This window comes from Rhincodon typus, chromosome 3 (genome assembly GCF_021869965.1).
Source record: "Rhincodon typus isolate 14 chromosome 3, sRhiTyp1.1, whole genome shotgun sequence".
Classification (NCBI taxonomy): domain Eukaryota; kingdom Metazoa; phylum Chordata; class Chondrichthyes; order Orectolobiformes; family Rhincodontidae; genus Rhincodon; species Rhincodon typus.
Window position 1 is genome coordinate 69093215 of NC_063334.1, and position 18785 is coordinate 69111999.

Genomic DNA, 18785 nt, shown 5'->3' on the forward strand with positions numbered 1-18785 from the left:
TACAGGCAGTGTGCCTTGCACTCTCTGGGGAAACCTGCAATTCTGGACAAGCTGTGGTGTTCATTCTGCTGCTTCCGTTTTTGTAAAAGAATATGAAATATATTCAACTCTCTTTCCCTGCAGAGCTTCAATGATTTCCCTCATGAAATAATAGTGGAGCACTGGATGATGTTGGAAGTATCACCTGCAGAAGCCTGGAAGGCAGTCAACGCAAACAAAATCAAGGCCATGTCATCCTCACTGTCACTGACAATGCTGTACTTGTCATAGGCTGGAAGTCTACCTACAATAGGTAGCAGACTTGATTGAGCACATATTGTTCCCTAGGGTGAGGTTGGAGAAATGCCCCCGTATATTCTGAGTGGATTTTGTCTCCTACTGACAGCCCTTCTCTGTCTTCCTCTTCTATCTTCCAGCAGTTTATCCTCTGTCTCACCATCATGCTGCAGGTCAAGGGGGATGTAAACTAGCACACACTCAGGACCAGAAGCAAGAGACCTCGAAATCAGCATCAATGCCAATGTCACACATTACTATGTAGATCTCAGTAACTTTATATAACAGTACAAACCACCAAACACTTTTACTAGTTCAACAGCAGCTAATAATATCAATAAGCAACTAACCTGAAAGTAGTTGATAATAGTGCTTTGTGAGGTTAAAAGGAGAAACTGGCCACTGCATCGAGGTCTCAAATGGCCTCCCTTATGTCAAATCACTGTGAAATACTGATTGAATTTACCCAAACAGCATACTCAGTCACTCACACCCAGTGGCCACTCTGCTCACTTATCTGAAACAGCATTTAGCACGATCTGCACAAAAAGTGTGTTCATATGGTATAAACCCATTTTGGTACTGAAACAGCCATAACGTCAGAGGGAGCTACATACTGAATGTTTGCAGCATACAAGTTTAATGCTTTAAACAGGGGGAGGTAACGGCCTAGTGGTATAACCGCTGGACTATTAATTCAGCATCCCAGGTCATGTCAAAGGGACACGTGTTCAAATCCTGCCATGGCAGCTGGTGGAATTTGAATTCAATAAATATCTGGAATTAAGTGTCTAATGATGACAAGAATTAATTGTTGAGAATAACCCTTCTGACTCACCAATGTCCCTGAGGGAAGGAAACTGCCATCCTTACCCAGTCTGGCCTAGAAGTGAACCCAGACCCACAGCAATGTGATTGACTCTTAACTGCCCTCTAGGCAATTAGGGACAGGCAATAAATGCTGGCCTAGCCAGTGATGCCCTCATGCCATGAATGAATGAAAAAAAAGAGATAGCTGCCGTTTTGTTACACACTACAGATTTGTACAGTTTTACACGTGGGCAACCAGCATCAAAACATCCACTACAAAATACCAATTATGTTGTTTGTATCAAAAATAATTAATTAATGCTCTTGAAACCTGAAGCATCAATAACATTCTAATGTAATCTCCTACATAAAAGCCCGATGGGCCATTTTATCCAGAATGAACACAGACTACATTGTGGAAAACTACATCAGTACAGCCAGTGACAAAATCACAGAGTTTCCAGTTCTAAATTTCTGGGGTATACATTTTGATTTTCTCATACAAATTTGCTTTCACATCCAGTTGTGCGATCTAAATTGCCACATCTTGAAGAAAATACTGAAGTGCAATTCAATACACTGACTGACAATCTGCATACGTTATCTATCACAGTGAATGGAGCCTCACGTAAACATTGATTTCAAAGAACGAGTTTGTTTAAGGGTTGAAATGATGGCACATGGCCACACCATGACAAACAATTTAAGTAGGTTAAAGAAATACAATTCACATTTCAACTCTTACTATAACCTTACTGTGTATCCATGTTATTCATACTAACACAGCAGTTTTATAATCAAAGGGAGTCCTAGATTAATCAAAACAGAGACACTAATCCAAACACATACGAGAAAAGCCTCATTCATAGACACATGTAATTTGTGATCTTACTTCACATTAGCATGTTTTGCTGCTGTAGTACATCACATGCTGTTCACATTTTTATGACAAAATTGCCACAAGGGACTTTGGTATTTATATTCTTATGTACAATGTCAAAATTAAGAGCTATCAACTAAATAACTCCTCAAAGACTACCTTGGCATTTCTTATTGAAAAGCGCTGGTTGTTTAGGCATCCTAAAAATATAAAATTCTACCGCTTTTCTTGTTTTATTTGAAAGAAAGTCATATGTACAAGAATCCTTGTACAACGTTGCCCCTTTTAGTGTTGGTCATATTAATGGCACTAAGTTGTTAGGACTAGAAACCTCACTGACAGTAATGAAATTAATTTTAATGTTGTTTACTTACCCCAGTACCTTGCCTCACTCAACTGACACCATTTTGGCATGACTTTCTCCTCCCTCGCACAATTGAGTCAGTTCTCAGTTTTACAACTTGCAGCCTCTTCCCATTTCACTGCTCCTCAGGGTCTTCACCAGGAAGGCAGCAGACTACAGCCGCGATTGTCCACTCTGTTACTGCCTCCAGGACTTTCCCTTCCTTATATGAAGGAGCAGTTCCCCCTGAGCTTGATAGCCATCCACCCCCCTGGCCAACAGGGCACAGTAGAAACCCTTCCCAACCCTGGGCCTACAGGCCTGGCCATGTTTGAGCTCAGGTGCACTGCCCTTCTTCTTTCTCCCCAAGGTAACAGGGCTCACAAGGAGTGCTGTGGCCATCACCTGGTGAAATATCACAGGGAGGTGCTAAACTCCATTTGCAGCAGAGGCTATCACCTTCCACTTACCTCTCCCCAACTCCCACCCTCCAGCAGTGACTCCAGCCACGACCGACATCCCAACAGCTTGGGTGAGGAGGTAAACTAGCAGAGTAACCCCATCGAACGATGGCCTGAGTGGACACAGGGATGGGGGTAGTGGCCACAACAAGAAAGGGTGCCGCAGACTCCTGAAGAGGCACTATCAGGCAGCAGCTACAATGTTCAGGCTGTCACTGGTTCCTGACAACAATCAGCCCAGAACTCAATCAGCAAAGCCCTCAGGCAGCCTGGAAGCCAGACCAGGTGACAATGGCAGATTCCCTTCCCTAAAAGACATGGGTGAACCAAATGGGTTTTTCCACCAATCAACAACGGTTTCATGGTCATCAGCAGATTCTTAATTCCAGATTTTTTTTTTTTTTTTAAATTGAATTCAAATTCCACCACCTTCATGGCAGAATTCAAACCCAGATCCCCAGAACATCCTCTGGGTTTCTGGATTAATAGTCAAGCAATAATACCTCTAGGCCATCTCGTTCGCTGGCTCGTCATACTTGTGTTGTGCAGAAATGTATCAAACTGGGTTTAGAAATTTTCAATTGACACAGCTTCAGCAGTATTCAGAGAGGTCAGTTCCCAATTTGTCCTCCCCCCTGTGTGAAATGTTTCCTGGCAGTTTTGAGCTGCCTAGCCTTAATTTTAACGTACAGCTTCTTAGTTCTGGGCTCTTTGATCAGAGGAAATAGTCTTGCCTGAGTTACCCAATCAAATACTTCAGACATCTTAAAAATACCTCAAATCAGACCTCTTCTCAGGCTTCAATGCTCAAGGGAATAAAAATGTAGACCAATTAGTCTGTCTTCAGGATTTAACTCTTTCAGTTCTGATACTATTCTAGTGAATCTCCGCTGCACTCTCTCCAAAGACATAGTATTTGTTGGTGTGCTCAAAACTGAATGCAGTATTCCAGATGGGATCTGTTTTACAGCCCTGGTTCAATGGAGAGTGCAGGAGAGCATGCCAGGATCTCTCTCCGTGACTCCCTTGTCCACTCCACACTCCCCTCCAGCCCCACCACCTTTTCCTGCAACCGCAGGAAGTGCTACACCTGCCCCCACACCTCCTCCCTCACCCCCATCCCAGGCCACAAGAAGACCTTCCACATCAAGCAGATGTTCCCCTGCACATCTGCTAATGTGGTATACTGCATCCGCTGTACCCGTTGTGGCCTCCTCTACATCGGGGAAACCAAGCAGAGGCTCGGGGACCGCTTTGCAGAACACCTACGCTCGGTTCACAATAAACAACTGCACCTCCCAGTCATGAACCATTTCAACTCCCCCTCCCAATCCTCAGACAACATGTCCATCCTGGGCCTCCTGCAGTGCCACAACAATGCTACCCGAAGGTTGCAGGAACAGCAACTCATATTCCGCTTGGGAACCCTGCAGCCCAATGGTATCAATGTGGATTTCACAAGCTTCAAAATCTCCCCTCCCCCTACCGCATCCCAAAACCAGCCCAGCTCGTCCCCGCCTCCCTAACCTGTCCTTCCTCCCACCTATCCCCTCCTCCCACCTCAAGCCGCACCTCCATCTCCTACCTACTAACCTCATCTCGCCCCCTTGACCTGTCCGTCCTCCCTGGACTGACCTATCTCCTCCCTACCTCCCCACCTACACTCACCTTTACTGGCTCCATCCCCACCTCTTTGACCTGTCTGTTTCCTCTCCACCTATCTTCTCCTCTATCCATCTTCTATCCGCCTCCCCCTCTCTCCCTATTTATTTCAGAACCCCCTTCCCCTCCCCCATTTCTGAAGAAGGGTCTAGGCCCGAAACGTCAGCCTTCCTGCTCCTATGATGCTGCTTGGCCTGCTGTGTTCATCCAGCTCTACACCTTGTTATCTCAGCACCAGGCATACCTGATGATGAGGTGTCAACCTGGTGAAGCTACCAAACAGGACTACTTGCACACCAAGTGGCCTAAGCAGCAAGTGATAGACAGAGTTAAGAAATTCCATAACCAGATCAGATCTAAGCTTTGCAGTCTTGCAGCATCCATTTGTGAATGGTGGTGGACAATTAAACAATTTACTGGAGGAAGGGGCTCCACAATATCCCTGTCTTCAATGATGGAACAGCCCAACTATATCAGTGCAAAAGAGAAGGCTGCAGCATTCACAGCAATCTTCAGCCAGAAGTGCCAAGTCGATAATCCATCTCGGTCTCCTCTAGTGGTTCCCAGCATCACAGATGCTGGTCTTCAGCCAATTCAATTCACTCCACGTGACATTAAGAAACGTTTGGAGACACTGGATACTAGGCCCAACCATCTTCAGCTGCTTCATCAATGACGTTCTCTCCATCATAAGGTCAGAAGTGGGGATGTTCGCCGATGATTGCACAACGTTCAGCACCATTTTTGACTCCTCATACTGAAGCAGTCCGTGTCCAAATGCAAAAAGGCCTTGACAGTATCCATGCTTGGGCTGACAAGTGGCAAGTAACATTCATGCCACATAAATGCCAAGCAATGATCATCTCCAATAACAGACAATCAAAGCACTACCCCTTGACATTCAATGCTTTGCCATCACTGAATCCTCCCCTGTTACCATCCCAGGTGTTTACCATTGACCTGAAACTCAACTGGACTAGTCATATAAATACAAGAGCAGGTCAGCTGCTGGGAATACTATGGACAGTAACTCACTTGCTGACTTACCAAAGCCTGTCCATCATCTACAAGGCACAAGTCAGGAGTGTGATGGAATACTCCCCATTTGACTAGATCAGTGTAGCTCCAACATCACTCAGGAAGCTTGACACCATCCAGGATAAAGCAGCACACTTGACAGGCACCCCATCTACTTCCTTTACCACTGATGCTGAGTAGCAGCAGTGTATACTATCTACAGGATGCACTGCAGAAACGCACCAAAGATCCTTAGATAGCCACTACCAAACCCATGACGAGTTCCAACAAAAAGGCCAAGGGCAGCAGATGCATGGGAAAACCACCACCTGCAAGTTCCCATCATGACTCACCATCATGATTTGGAAATATACTGCCATTCGTTCACTGTTGCTGCGTCAAAATCCTGGAATTCCCTCCCTAAGGGCAATGTAGGTCAACCCACAGAAGGTGGACTGCAGTGGTTCATGAAGGTAGCTCACCCCCACCTTCTCAAGGGCAACTAGGGACAGGCAATAAATGCTGGCCAGCCAATAACGTCCATGTCCCATGAATGAATTAAAAAAAAACACACAAGAAAGGCAATAAGAGTTCAGATACAACTCAACTATGTTTTAACTAAAATTTAAAACACATTTGAGGGACTAAACGGCCTATTCCTGTCCCCTATGGTCAGGCCTCATTTAAATTCCATCAACAGACAGTCCAAGTATATTTTGGGGAGGGGTAACATTGGTGGATATAGAGGTGATCACCAAGGTGGGCATTGCAAGAAAAATGAATCTCTGTCCGGCCAGAAGCAACATCGTGGATTTTCCGGACTCCACAACATTAATTTTGAAAGCCTTTTGATTCAACAATTGCTGGTTAGACTGATCAATGCCAAGTTCCAACAAAGCATACATGATGCAGATAGCTGGCCCATCAATTTCATCAGCTTATTCTTGTGATAAAGGCATCCAACTTTAAAATTTCTGTTCTGTTTTAAAAGAAATGTTATGTATTCTAAAGTATTATTTACAAGTATGCCATGTGTCTCGGATGCAGGTAGATGTGAACATTTCAATAGCAAAGTTTCTTATAAAAACATAAACAGAAGTGTCATATTTAATAATCCAAAGTTCACTTTTACAATTTCTAAATTCTAAAAAAACTGCCTAAGCCATACAAAACATTTGTGAAGGGAAATGGTTGTGAACTGAACTTTCAATGTTGATAGGCAGTAACCTATTCTCTCTAAATACACTTTTTTCACTTCTAATCATGAAATAAGCCACAATAACAAATGTTTCTTGGCTGAAATTACTGATGATTCGATCTTTACTTTCTTTATAAGTTGTTTGAAAATACATTGAAACTTCAATCCTCCTGTTATTCTTTCACTCCTGACGATACGTACTTGGGGAAATTCTGCAAAATGCACATGCTCAAAATGCAAAAGGAAGTTGCAATAAGTTTCAACTGTCTACCTGACAGAAAAAAGAACACCTAATCAAAGCCCAGAGATTTGAGAGAAGCTTGAGCCTTGAAAGTAAAAACATAAAGAAGGCATTGAAAGATAAAATGCAATTCGGTAGGTAAATTTAAATCCTATTTATATGAACTGTGTGTTTAGGTTTTTGAAATAATATCAGTGGTGTAATTTTTTTTTTCAAAATTTTACTACATTCAGTTTTATAAATTCCCATGTGCACATTTATAATGGGAACTAGTGAGAGATTTACAATAGTTAGGCAATTGTTTTGGACTGGAGCAGGTTCAATGGGCCGAAGGGCATTTACCTGTGCTGTAGACCTCTGTGGTGCCATATACTTCACATCAAAATTTGTAACGGAACTTAAAGATAAAATGTACTACAGTATTTAACATGGGAACTGAAGAATAGTTGCCTACCTTGGCTACATTATTTCTAACCTCTCACCCTGCCTTATCCGAACATTCTTTTGATTCTTCATGTGCAAGGACAGTCAAAGCTGGGCAATGAATGTTGGCCTTCCCAGAGACACAAACATCCCATGAATGAGTTAAAAACAAAATTAGGCCTCATCTGAAATGTTCGTATGGCCATCCTCACCTCTCATGCAGACTGTGTTCACATTTTCTCCAGCTTCTTGTTTAACTTCACTTAAACAAAGAGGGAATGTCCTGGTACATTTCTCCTTCACTACCAACACTTTCTCACACCTCCACGGTACCTTTGCATGCAATCGCAGAATATGCAATGCTTGCCAATTTACCTCCATCCTCCTCACCACCCAAGGCCAGAGACACATCTTCCAGGTGAAGCAGCAATTTATCTGCATTTCATTCAATCTCGGCTACTATAGTTGCTGCTCACAATGTAATTTCCCCTACACTGGAGAAACAAAACTCAGAATGGATGAATGCTTTGCCAATCACCTATGCTCTGACCATAAAAATGACCTTGAGCTTCCAGCTACCTGCCATTTCAACACACCACCATGTTCCCGGCCAACATTGTCTCAGGCCTGCTGCAGTATTCCAGCAAAGAGCAACGAAAGCTGGAGGAACAGCACCTCATCTTCCACAGAGGTATGTTACAGTCCTCAGAATTCAACACTGAGTTTAACAATTTCAGAACACGAACACCTCCTCCTTTTTGTTACCCAGCTCCATGTGCCAAGCTCCTGTTTTGTATGGGTTGTCCCAGCACAGTCAACCCATTCACACTTCTCATTCGCTCCCTACGCAGCATTTATCTCCTTCTTGGTTTATCACCTGCATTCCCTTTGTTTGCCTCTCCTTTCTCTCAGCATCATCTCCGCTCCTTCCCCAACCTCACCCAATGTCGTCAGTATAAGTAGCACCCATTCCCAGCTGCTTCCAATCATATCATGGTTGGAAGACACAATCATATCATGGACAGGTTGAAAGAAATATGGAACACTGCTGTCAAAGTTCATCTGACATAGACTAACGAAAGTTTCTTTTTAAACTTGCTATTATCCTAAGTGATTGATTTCTCCTGTTTCCATTCTTATTTCTTCAGCCATGGACAAGATGCTATCTGCAATTGGCTCTCGTGCTAGTCCTGCACTGTCACTGCTGGAGTCCTCCAAAGGTCTATCCTTGAGTATCACCATTTCTCATGTACAGTCAGCAAAATAATCCAGAAACAAAATGAAAGACTTTTCACACATAATGACAGAACCTACCTCTACCTTCCCATCACTTGTCAACTCCTTTATATCTGATTCGCCATGCTGCTTGTCAAGTACCCACTTCCAAATAAGCAGGATTGCTCTCCAACTAAATGTTTTGATGACTGAAACCACTGTCTTTTGTCTCCACTGCAAATTCTATTCTCTAGCCACTGACTCCATCCCTCTCAGTGGGTCACTGTTTGTAATTGAACCTGACAGCTGACAAAAGCAGACTATTCACAATCTCAGCATCCTACATGATCCTCTGATGAGCTTCTGACCAGATATCTGCAACATCACCAAGATTACAACCGATTCCATAACAGTGCCCTTTCAGCGTCTGCCCCACCTTCTGCCAAAACTCTAATTTATGCCTTTGTTATCTCCACACTTCACTATTCCAACATTTAGCTGGCCAGCCTCCCATTTTCAACCCTCCATAAGCTGAAACTCATCCAAACCTCCCAACTGTTCTTAATCTCTTTCACTCCTAGGCTCATTGAACAACATGGACTCCTGGTCCAGCAATGTCTCGATTTCTAAATGCTCAGCTTTGCTTTCTGATCACTCTGAAGCTGCCCCCTTATCTTGGAACCTCCATGAGCCCTTAGTAATTTCTGCTCTGCACCAATCTGACCTCTTGAACATTCCGAGTTGTCTTTAGCTACGTCTTCCTCTCCCTCCTTTAAGGTGCCCCTTAAAATCTCTGTTACCAAGTTTGTGGTCATTTTTTACTCATTTATGGGATCTGAGCATCACTGGCTGACCAGCATTTATTGCTCATCCCTAGTTGCTCTTTGTCACCTATTCAATGCCTTCTTATGAAGAAATTAGTTTGATAGTGCTGCTGTGAGATGACTTGGAATGTTTACTACATCAAAGATGCTATATAAATATAACTAAGTTTCTCAGGACCAATTTTATTACATAAAATTATTTTATAAACACATTTTATTTTTGGCTTTCTCAATCTAGACTTGGACGTACTCGGCTCAATTTCATAACTTAGAGTCAACACCAAATTTGAATATGTTGTGAACTGTGAGAAAGGTAGTGATAGGCTTCAGGAGGACAAGGACAGGCTAGTGGAATGGGTAAAGACCTGGGTGGAAGAATGAGGAAAGGGAAAATTCATACAATGATGCAATTACAAAGGAGCTGTAGTAGCAGGGGAACCTATGGGTCTACGTGCACAAATCATCAAAGGTAGCAAGGCAAGATGAGAAGGCAGTTATTACTGACATACATGATAGAAAGCACTGGTTCTAGAAATTAGGAAGTTCAGTTACAGGAATCGATTGGCAAACCTGAGGCTGTTGTCTTTTGAGAAGTCAAGGTTGAGAGGGGACTTGATTGCGGTTTTCAAAAAAATCATGAAAGGTCTGAAAATTGTAGATAGAGAAGGTCTTCACAGCAAAAAGATCAAAATCCAAAAGACACAGATCTACAGAAGGTGGCAAAAGAATCAAAGCTGATATGAGGAATATATCTTTTTATGCAGTGAGTGGTTAGGAGCTGGAATGTACTGCCGACAGTGCAGGAGGTATCATGTGTTGTGACTGTCAAATAGGATAACTTTCCGAAGAGGGCGAAACAGATCTACAGGAAAAGGTGGGGAAGGATAGGTATAGTTGAGTAACTGTTATAGAGAGCTAGCTTAGGCACAGTGGACCAAATGGCCTTCAGTGCTGTAGCCATTCCATTACACTGTAATTGTGTTCATGGAATATCTAGAGTGTGAAAGCAGGCCATTCGGCCCATCGAGTCCACACCGACCCTCGTGTTGATTAGCTATAGAGTCTAACCGTGCAAAAACAATACTTTATTAGTTGGTTATACTCTTCATGTAAAAAAGTTATTGTCGTACAGGCCAAAATACTTTTAGGTTTTGTTTTATTTCCACACGCACAAAGTGCAGTGTTCCTTACTGAAGTTCAGAACTATGTCAGTTTCCATATTACCTTCTGGTCAGAAGTTTACGAATAATCTTCTAGTTGAGGCAACAGTCACTCATAATTAGACACCGTTAGCTCCCACCGCTATTATTTAGGAGGACAGTTTGATAGCTGTGGCGAAAACAAATGCCGATTTAAATTTATGAAAGGTATCGTTTCGGTTCTGGCAGTATTGCAAAGTTGTCAATAACACAACGTGTTTGGAGGTGGAGGGGGGTCGTTGTGACATCTTTCAGACTGCACATTGTTTCACATCCAGAATGTAAAAGCAGGAAAGGTTGGTAGTTGCCAAGTGTGCGCTGTTGGAGATGTAGCACTCACTGCTCGCTCGCTGAGGCCCCACGGTATCCCCTCTCGTGGCCCGGAGTCAGTCCGAGCTCAGAGTTCCTGCTCTCCGAGAGAGAGAGTGGGGAGGGAACACCCGAATAGAATGGCACACTGTGGAGAATGTCCTTGTGTCATTATAACCAGGCACTCAATGCTCTGTTTGTTGTTAGGGGATTCACAAACCTGCATCGGACACACACAAGAAGTGTCAGAGTTGACCAAAAAGAGTGAACTTACCCCGCGCTCCGCTCAGGTACTAGGAGTCCCGTCAATGCTCTGTAAGCTTCCTGTCGTGAATATCCATTGACAGCAAACTCCACTACATTGACACACACTTCACACCCCACTGTACAAACGGTGCACACACACACAAACTACAGACACAGTGAACCCACTGCAAACCCCAATACAGACACACAACAAACTCCACGAATCTCGTTAAGTTCGATGAGTGACAAGGAGAACAACCAATCATCGTGGTATATTAGAAACAAACTAGCAATGAACCAATGATATTAAAGAGCCGGGACCGCCTCCAGCCAATCAGCAGAGGGATGTTAAGGCAGGACTGGTTCACGTTGAGAATAAAATGGTTTAAATTGTCTCTGAACGTCTGGGCATTTTTCTTTTACTGACTTAACACAAGGAATTACTTGGATAAGTAACGGCACCTGCATAGATAGCACCAGGTTGAAGACGAGAGAAAACAAGCAATAATATATACAGAGACATTAAAATCAGTAAAAAGAAACATTTGGGGACAAGTTTGATCATTAAAGTGATCGTTTCAAGAGCTGCCCGCCTTTTTTCGTGAAAAAAGTCCATACCTGCCACTAAGGTGCTATTAGGGGTTAGGAATTATGAGGAGCTGGGGTTGTTTTCACTAGATTTGCCAGGATGTTACCTGGACTGGGGTGTTTCAGTTACAAGAAGAGGCTGAATTGGATGAGATATTTTTCATTGGGGTGTAGGAGGTTGAGGGATGACCTTAAGGAAGTTTATAAAATCATGAGGGGCATAGATAAGGTGAATAGCAAACGTCTTTTCCCTAGTGTGTGGAAGTTCAAAACTAAAGGGAGAAAGGGACCTGAGGGGCAACCTTTTCACACAGTGAGTGGTTTGTGTGTGGAATGAACTGCCAGAGCCAGTGGTCGATGCAGGTTCAGTTACAACATTTAAAAAGACATTTGGATAAGTACATGAATAGGAAAGGTTGAGAGGGATATGGGCCAAATGTAGGCAAATGGGACTAGATTAGTTTAAGAAACTTGGTCCGCATGTACTAGTTTGATCGAAGGGTCTGTTTCTGTGCTGTATGACTGTATGTCAGCCCTTCAATGGGAAAGTGAGCTGAAAATCATGCTCTGCTGTTCCAGGAGTCGTCACAAAGTGGAAGATTATTTTTAAAACATATAGAATTTGACAAATTTAACATGGTTTCTGTACTTAATTGGGATTACCATTTATTACAAATAAATAGAATTTTACTACAGATAAATAGTTATAAATTGGAGCATATCTATTTTCTAATCAAAACTCTAACCCACTTATACAATTCCTCCTGTACATACAGACTCAAAGAAAAACAATGGGTGTAATGGATGAAGAGAAAGAGGGGGAAGGCAGTTCAGTGGTCCCTGTCCGTAGGGTTTGCTGAGATGATTCTTTAGCTGATCAAAATGTTGCTTCTTAATCTTTCTTCTTCAGATACTTTCACTTGTTTGCAAGCAACACAGGGTGACTGATTCATATTTATACACTTATTCATTAAGTCACAGCAACTGATAATGAGAAATAAACCAGCAATGGTAGGTGATGTGGCGGGATTTGTATTCAATAATAATCTGGAAAGATTAAAAATAGCCTGATGATAACCATGAAACAGTTGCCGATTGTCAAGAAAAACCCATCTAACTCACTAATGTCGTTTAGGGAAGTAAATCTGTCATCGTTACTTGGCCTCACCTACATGTGATTCCAGGCACACAGGAATGTGGTCAACTCTTAACTGCTCTCTAGGCAATTAGGAATGGGCAATAATGCTGATCAAGCTAGTGACACCCACGCTCCACGAATGAATAAAAAAAAGTTCAGGTTTGAGAAGTCCTTTATGACAGAGCAACAATGGTTCCCTGCATTCTGGATGGCTTCTGCCCTAAGCATTCACACTTCCAAGCTGTTCAGCTATGGGCAGCTAATTGCACAGCCATTGGCAGGCAGGCAGGAGCTTTTGTCATTAAGACCTGGTCATTACCCCACAGATCAATCTCTTACTTGTTGCTCGCCAAATCTCCATTTGTAAACAACCCCTGCTTCTGCTCGTCTGTAACTTGGCTTTACCCACTTCTTGAACCAACAGCTGTGTAAACAGCTCTTAACAAGGAGTGTCAGGGAACTTGTTCTTAAAAGTGTAGCAATCTTTCAAAAATCCTTGGCTTTTAAACCATTCTTTTTCCATTTCAGTCCGTAATCAACAATTTAGAAAAATCAAATGATAACGTCTTTACATGCCTCCACCCTTAACAACAACAAAACACCATTTCAAAAATGCATTCCTTTCGAGATCTGTGATACACAAACAACAAAAGATTTACATCCGTCTTTCCTTCCAACATCATCTAAGTACTTTTTATATCTTTAACCTAATTGAACATTTACACTCAGGACAATACATCTGAAATTGCCTTGTCCAGCAATTTGAATAATCTTTACTTTTAGTGGTTGCAAGAAAATACTCAAACTGTTCAGGAAGGCCTGTGGATTATGATCAGCATAAACTAGTATTTTGGTTGTAGACTTGCTTGCCAAGCCGATGTGTTTGATTGGAGATGTTTCGTCACCCTGCTACGTAACATCATCAGCGTGTCTATAGTGAAACGTTGGTGTTCTGTCCTGCTTGTTATTTATATGTCTCGGATTGCTGGGGTGGTTGGCATCACTTCCGGTTCTGTTTTTCAGTGGCTTGTATATCGGGTCCAGTTCAATGTGTTTGTGGATGGAGTTCTGGTTGGAATGCCAGGCCTCCAGGGATTCCCTGGCATGTCTCTGTTTGGCTTTTGCTATTATGGATGTGTTGTCCTATTCAAATTTGTGTCCTTCTTTGTCCATGTGTATTGAGACCAGTGAAAATTGGTCATGTCTCTTGGTGGCTTGTTGGTGTTCATGTATCCTTATTGTCAGTTTTCTTCCAGTTTGGCCTATATAATGTTTCTCACAGTCCTTGCATGGTATTTTGTATATTAGTTTTATTGGTTGTGAGAATGAGATCCTTTACGTTCGTCAGTAGCTGTCGCAGGGTGGTTGTTGGTTTATAGACTACCCTGATATCTAGGAGTCTGAGTAGCCTTGTGGTCATCTCTGATATGTCTCTGATGTACGGTAGGGTGACTGGTGTGTCTGGCCGTATTGTGGCTTCTTGTTGTGCTCTGTTGCGGAGGTAACAGTGGATTGTGCTTTTTGGGTATCCATTCCTTTGAAAAACTCTATATAAGCGCTCTTGTTCTGCTTTGTGCAATTCCGGATTGCTGCAGTGTATTATGATTTATTTGAATAACGTTCTGATGCAGCTTCGTTTATGGGTGTTATGAGACAAATAAATAACCAGCGGGACAGAACACCAACACTTCACTGGATGTGCACTGACGATGTTACCCAGCAGGGTGACAAAACGTTTGCAATCAAACACATCAGCTCAGCGAGCAAGTCTACAACCTCATCCGCAACCCGAGCTACAAATCTTCTCAAAAACTTTAAATTCGTATTTCCTTGTTACCATGTCAGATATAACTTCAAAGTACTAAAGAGCCGACAACAAGTCTATTTTGCTTTGGTAAAATACTCCTTCAGACAGTGATTTAGATTTTAGAGAAGTACCCCCACTGGCTTCTCTACTTCTGAATCATCATCATACAACAAATCTGCACTTACCTCCACCCACTCTGCCATGACATTAATAAAAACCAAAAGAACTGCAGATGCTGTAAATCAAGAACAAAAAAAGTGACTACTATCAATTGCTATTTTGAAAGGGTTGGAAAATGCCAGGGTGACAACATTGGTTTATTTGTTAGGACTGCCTTCACCTTCTGAAAGGTTGCTTAGCAATCTACTGGCCATACTGTTTTCACTTGTTTCTTCACCAAATGTATTAAAGATAGTTATTGTGCTAAAATTATGCACAATCTTCTTGTAAAATGTACACATTCCTAAAAATCTCATGATTTCTCATTTAGTTTTAGGAGCAGGGCATTCTGTTAGAAACTTCACGTTCACTGGCTTTTGCAACACTTGTCCTTGTCCTACAATATGTCCTTGGTAGGTTACTCTTGCTTTTTGAAATACATTTTTTGGCTAAATGTTTTACCAAACCAGCCAACTGTAATTGGTTAAAGAGATCTTCTACTTGTTTCACAGCTGTTGGTTTAAGCAGTGGGGAAAGCCAAGTTACAGACGACCAGGAGCCAGGGGTTGTTTACAAATGGAGATTTGGCGGGCGACAAGTAAGAGATTGATGTGTGGGATAATGACCATTTATTAATGACAAAAGCTCCTGCCTGCCTGCTCTTGGCCGTGCAATTAGCTGCTGAATGCTCTAATAAACGTCCATGTGTTACTATACACCACAACATTGTCTAAATAAACTACACGGTTAAGAATCTCAGTGATGATGTGATTCATAAGCCTCTGGAATGTAGTAGCAGCATTCTTTAACCCATATGGCATCACTTGACATTTGTATAACCAATTTGGTGCAACAAAAGCAGATATTTGTTTAACCTATAATGTTAATGTACTTGCCAGTTCTCGTTCAAGAAATCAACCCTAGAAAGGAATAAGGCACTATCAACACTACTAACATAGTCTTCTAACTGTGATATTGGGTATGAATCTGTCTTTGGGACCTCATTTACCAAGGTTATTGGGGGTAGGTGAGAATGTGGCTTTGAGGCTATAATCAGCTTAGCCATGACCTTAATAAAAACCAAAAGAACTGTGGATGCTGTAAATCAGGAACAAAAACAAAGTTGCTGGAAAAGCTCAGCAGGCCTGGCAGCGTCTGTGAAGGAGAAAACAGAGTTAACATTTCAGGTCTGATGACACTTCCTCAGAACTGATGGTGGCTGGGAAAACGTCAGTTTATATGCAGAAACTAGGCAGGTGGGTGGGGTAGGGAGTAAACGATAGGATAGAGCCCAAAGAGAGAGAAAGACAGTTGGACAGACAAAGGAGTTGCTAACGATCAGGAGGTAGGAGGAGGTATCTGAGAGCTGGCGCTCAGCCTCTGCAAGGTAGAGGCCAGTACGCCAGACAGCAACAGCACCACCCTTATCGGCAGACTTGATGACAAAGTCAGGGTTAGATCTGAGTGCACGGAGTGCAGTCAGTTTGGAGGGAGATAGGTTGGATTTGTTGAGAGGGGCAGTGAAATTGAGGCAACTAATGTCACGTCGACAGTTCTCAATGAAAAGATCGAGTGCAGGTAAAGGCCGAGCGCCAGATCTCAGATACCTCCTCCTACCTTCCCCTGGACCATGACCCCACCATGGCACATCAGGCCATTGTATCCACTAAGGTTACGGATCTCATTTCATCCGGTGATCTCCCCCCATCCGCTTCCAAGCTAATAGTCCCCCAACCCCGCACAGCTCGTTTCTACCTCCTGCCAAAAATCCACAAACCGGACTGTCCAGGTAGATCCATGGTTTCAGCCTGCTCATGCCCCACAGAACTCATCTCTTCCTACCTTGACTCAGTCTTCTCCCCCCGGTCCAATCCCTACCCACATACATCCATGATTCATCTGACGCCTTACGCCGGTTTCAAAGCTTCCAGTTTACTGGCTCCAGCCACCTCCTCTTTACCATGGATGTGCAATCCTTTTACACATCCATTCCCCACCAGGAGGGTCTTAGGGCTCTCCGCTTCTTCCTGGAGCAAAGACCTGAACCATCCCCACCCACCACCACCCTCCTCCGCTTGGCCGAGCTTGTCCTCACCCTCAACAACTTCTCTTTCAACTCCTCTCATTTTCTTCAGGTAAGAGGCATTGCCATGGGTACCCGTATGGGCCCTAGTTATTGCCTGTCTCTTTGTGGGGTACGTGGAACATTCCTTGTTCCAGTCCTATTCCGGACCCCACCCACAACTCTTTCTCCGATACCTCGATGATATCATCAGTGCTGCTTCCCTCTCTTGTCTGGAATTGGAAAACTTCATCAGTTTTGCCTCCAATTTCCACCCTGCCCTCACTTTCACCTGGTCTATCTCTGACTCCTTCCTTCCCTTCCTCGACATTTCTGTTTCCATTTCTGGGGATAGACTGGCCACTAATATCCATTACAAACCCATTGACTCCCACAGCTACCTGGACTATACATCCTCACACCCCACTTCCTGTAAAGACTCCATCCCATTCTCTCAGTTCCTCTGTCTCCGTCGCATATGTTCAGATGAGGCCGACTTCAACAAAGGAACCTCTGAAATGTCCACCTTCTTCCTCAACTGAGGATTCCCCAGCTCCGATGTCGACAGGACCCTCAACCAGGTCCGACCCATCTCCCGCACTTCCGCCCTCACCCCTTCTCTTCCCTCCTGCAACAGCGATAGGGTTCCCCTCATCCTCACCTACAATCCCACCAGCATCCACATCCAGAAGATTATCAGACGCCACTTCCGCCACCTCCAGCAAGATGCCACCACCAGACACATATTCCCCTCCTCTCTCTTGTCCGCCTTCCGCAGGGACCGTTCCCTCTGGGACACCCTGGTCCACACTTCTATCACCCCTAACACCTCCCCACAGCCCTACGGCACCTTCTCCTGTAACCGGCGAAGGTGCAACACCTGCGCATTTACCTCCTCCCTCCCCAGAATCCAAGGGCCCAAACATACCTTTCAGGTCTACTAGTCTACTGCATTCGCTGCTCACAATGTGGTGTCCTCTACATTGGAGGAAACAAAGTGTAGACTTGGCGACCGCTTTGCAGAACATCTACGTTCTGCTCACAAAAAAGACCCTGAACTATCTGTTGCCTGCCACTTCAATGCACCACCTTGCTCCCTAGCCAACATCTCTGTCTCTGGCTTGCTACAGTGTTCCAGTGAAGCCCAACGCAAGCTGGAGGAACAAATGCTCATTTTTCGCTTGGGGACCCTACAGCCCTCTGGACTCAATATTGAGTTCAATAATTTTAGGGCCTAAACTCTCCCATGTCCCAGCCCCCCACCCCATACGCCAGGCCTTGTTACCATATAGCCTGCCACTACACACCCCCTGTTGTTCGTCACTAACAGTCCCCATTAACAACTATTCACCCTCCCAGCCTGATCGTTAGCAACTCCTCTGTCTGTCCAACTGTCTTTCTCTCTCTTTGGCCTCTATCCTATCGTTTACTCCCTACCCCACCCACCTCCCTATTTTCTGCATATAAACTGACGTTTTCCCGGCCACCATCAGTTCTGAGGAAGGGTCACCGAACCCGAAATGTTTACTCTGTTTTCTCCTTCACAGATGCTGCCAGACCTGCTGAGCTTTTCCAGCAACTTTGTTTTTGTTCTTAGCCATGACCTTATTGAATAGGAACACACTCAACTGGCTGAATGGCCTATTTCTGCTCCTGATTCATTTGTATGTCTATATTCCTCATGGTTTGTAAGTCAGTAACTATAAATTTAGGATAATTAGCAAAGAAAAATGAAAAAGTTAGGAGATTGTTTGAATCAAATTTAAATATATAAATAATTAGAATTGAAAAAAAGACGCGTAATCAAAGGTTGTGACAAAGATACCCGGGATATTCTTAGAATTATGATATTTATAATATTATTGATATGTGAAGGGGGTCATGTTACCAGTTTTGAAAACTCCTGACAATGAGCTTTGGTCCTTTT

At 43.4% G+C, this 18785-nt stretch overlaps 1 protein-coding gene across 3 annotated transcripts in view; it reads right to left on the reverse strand.

Annotated features, from left to right (window-relative positions):
* The window catches only part of LOC109918326 (tumor necrosis factor alpha-induced protein 8), a 126449-nt gene extending 115113 nt beyond the window's left edge, over positions 1-11336 (reverse strand). For 2 of the 3 annotated variants that reach the window (XM_048620669.1, XM_048620642.1), the window contains exon 1: positions 11133-11336. The gene's annotated coding sequence lies outside the window, so the exon portion shown is untranslated. Of the gene's footprint in view, positions 1-10574; positions 10680-11132 lie in introns of all 3 variants that reach the window. The other variant, XM_048620654.1, reaches the window with a different exon arrangement.
* Positions 11337-18785: the final 7449 nt, after the last annotated feature.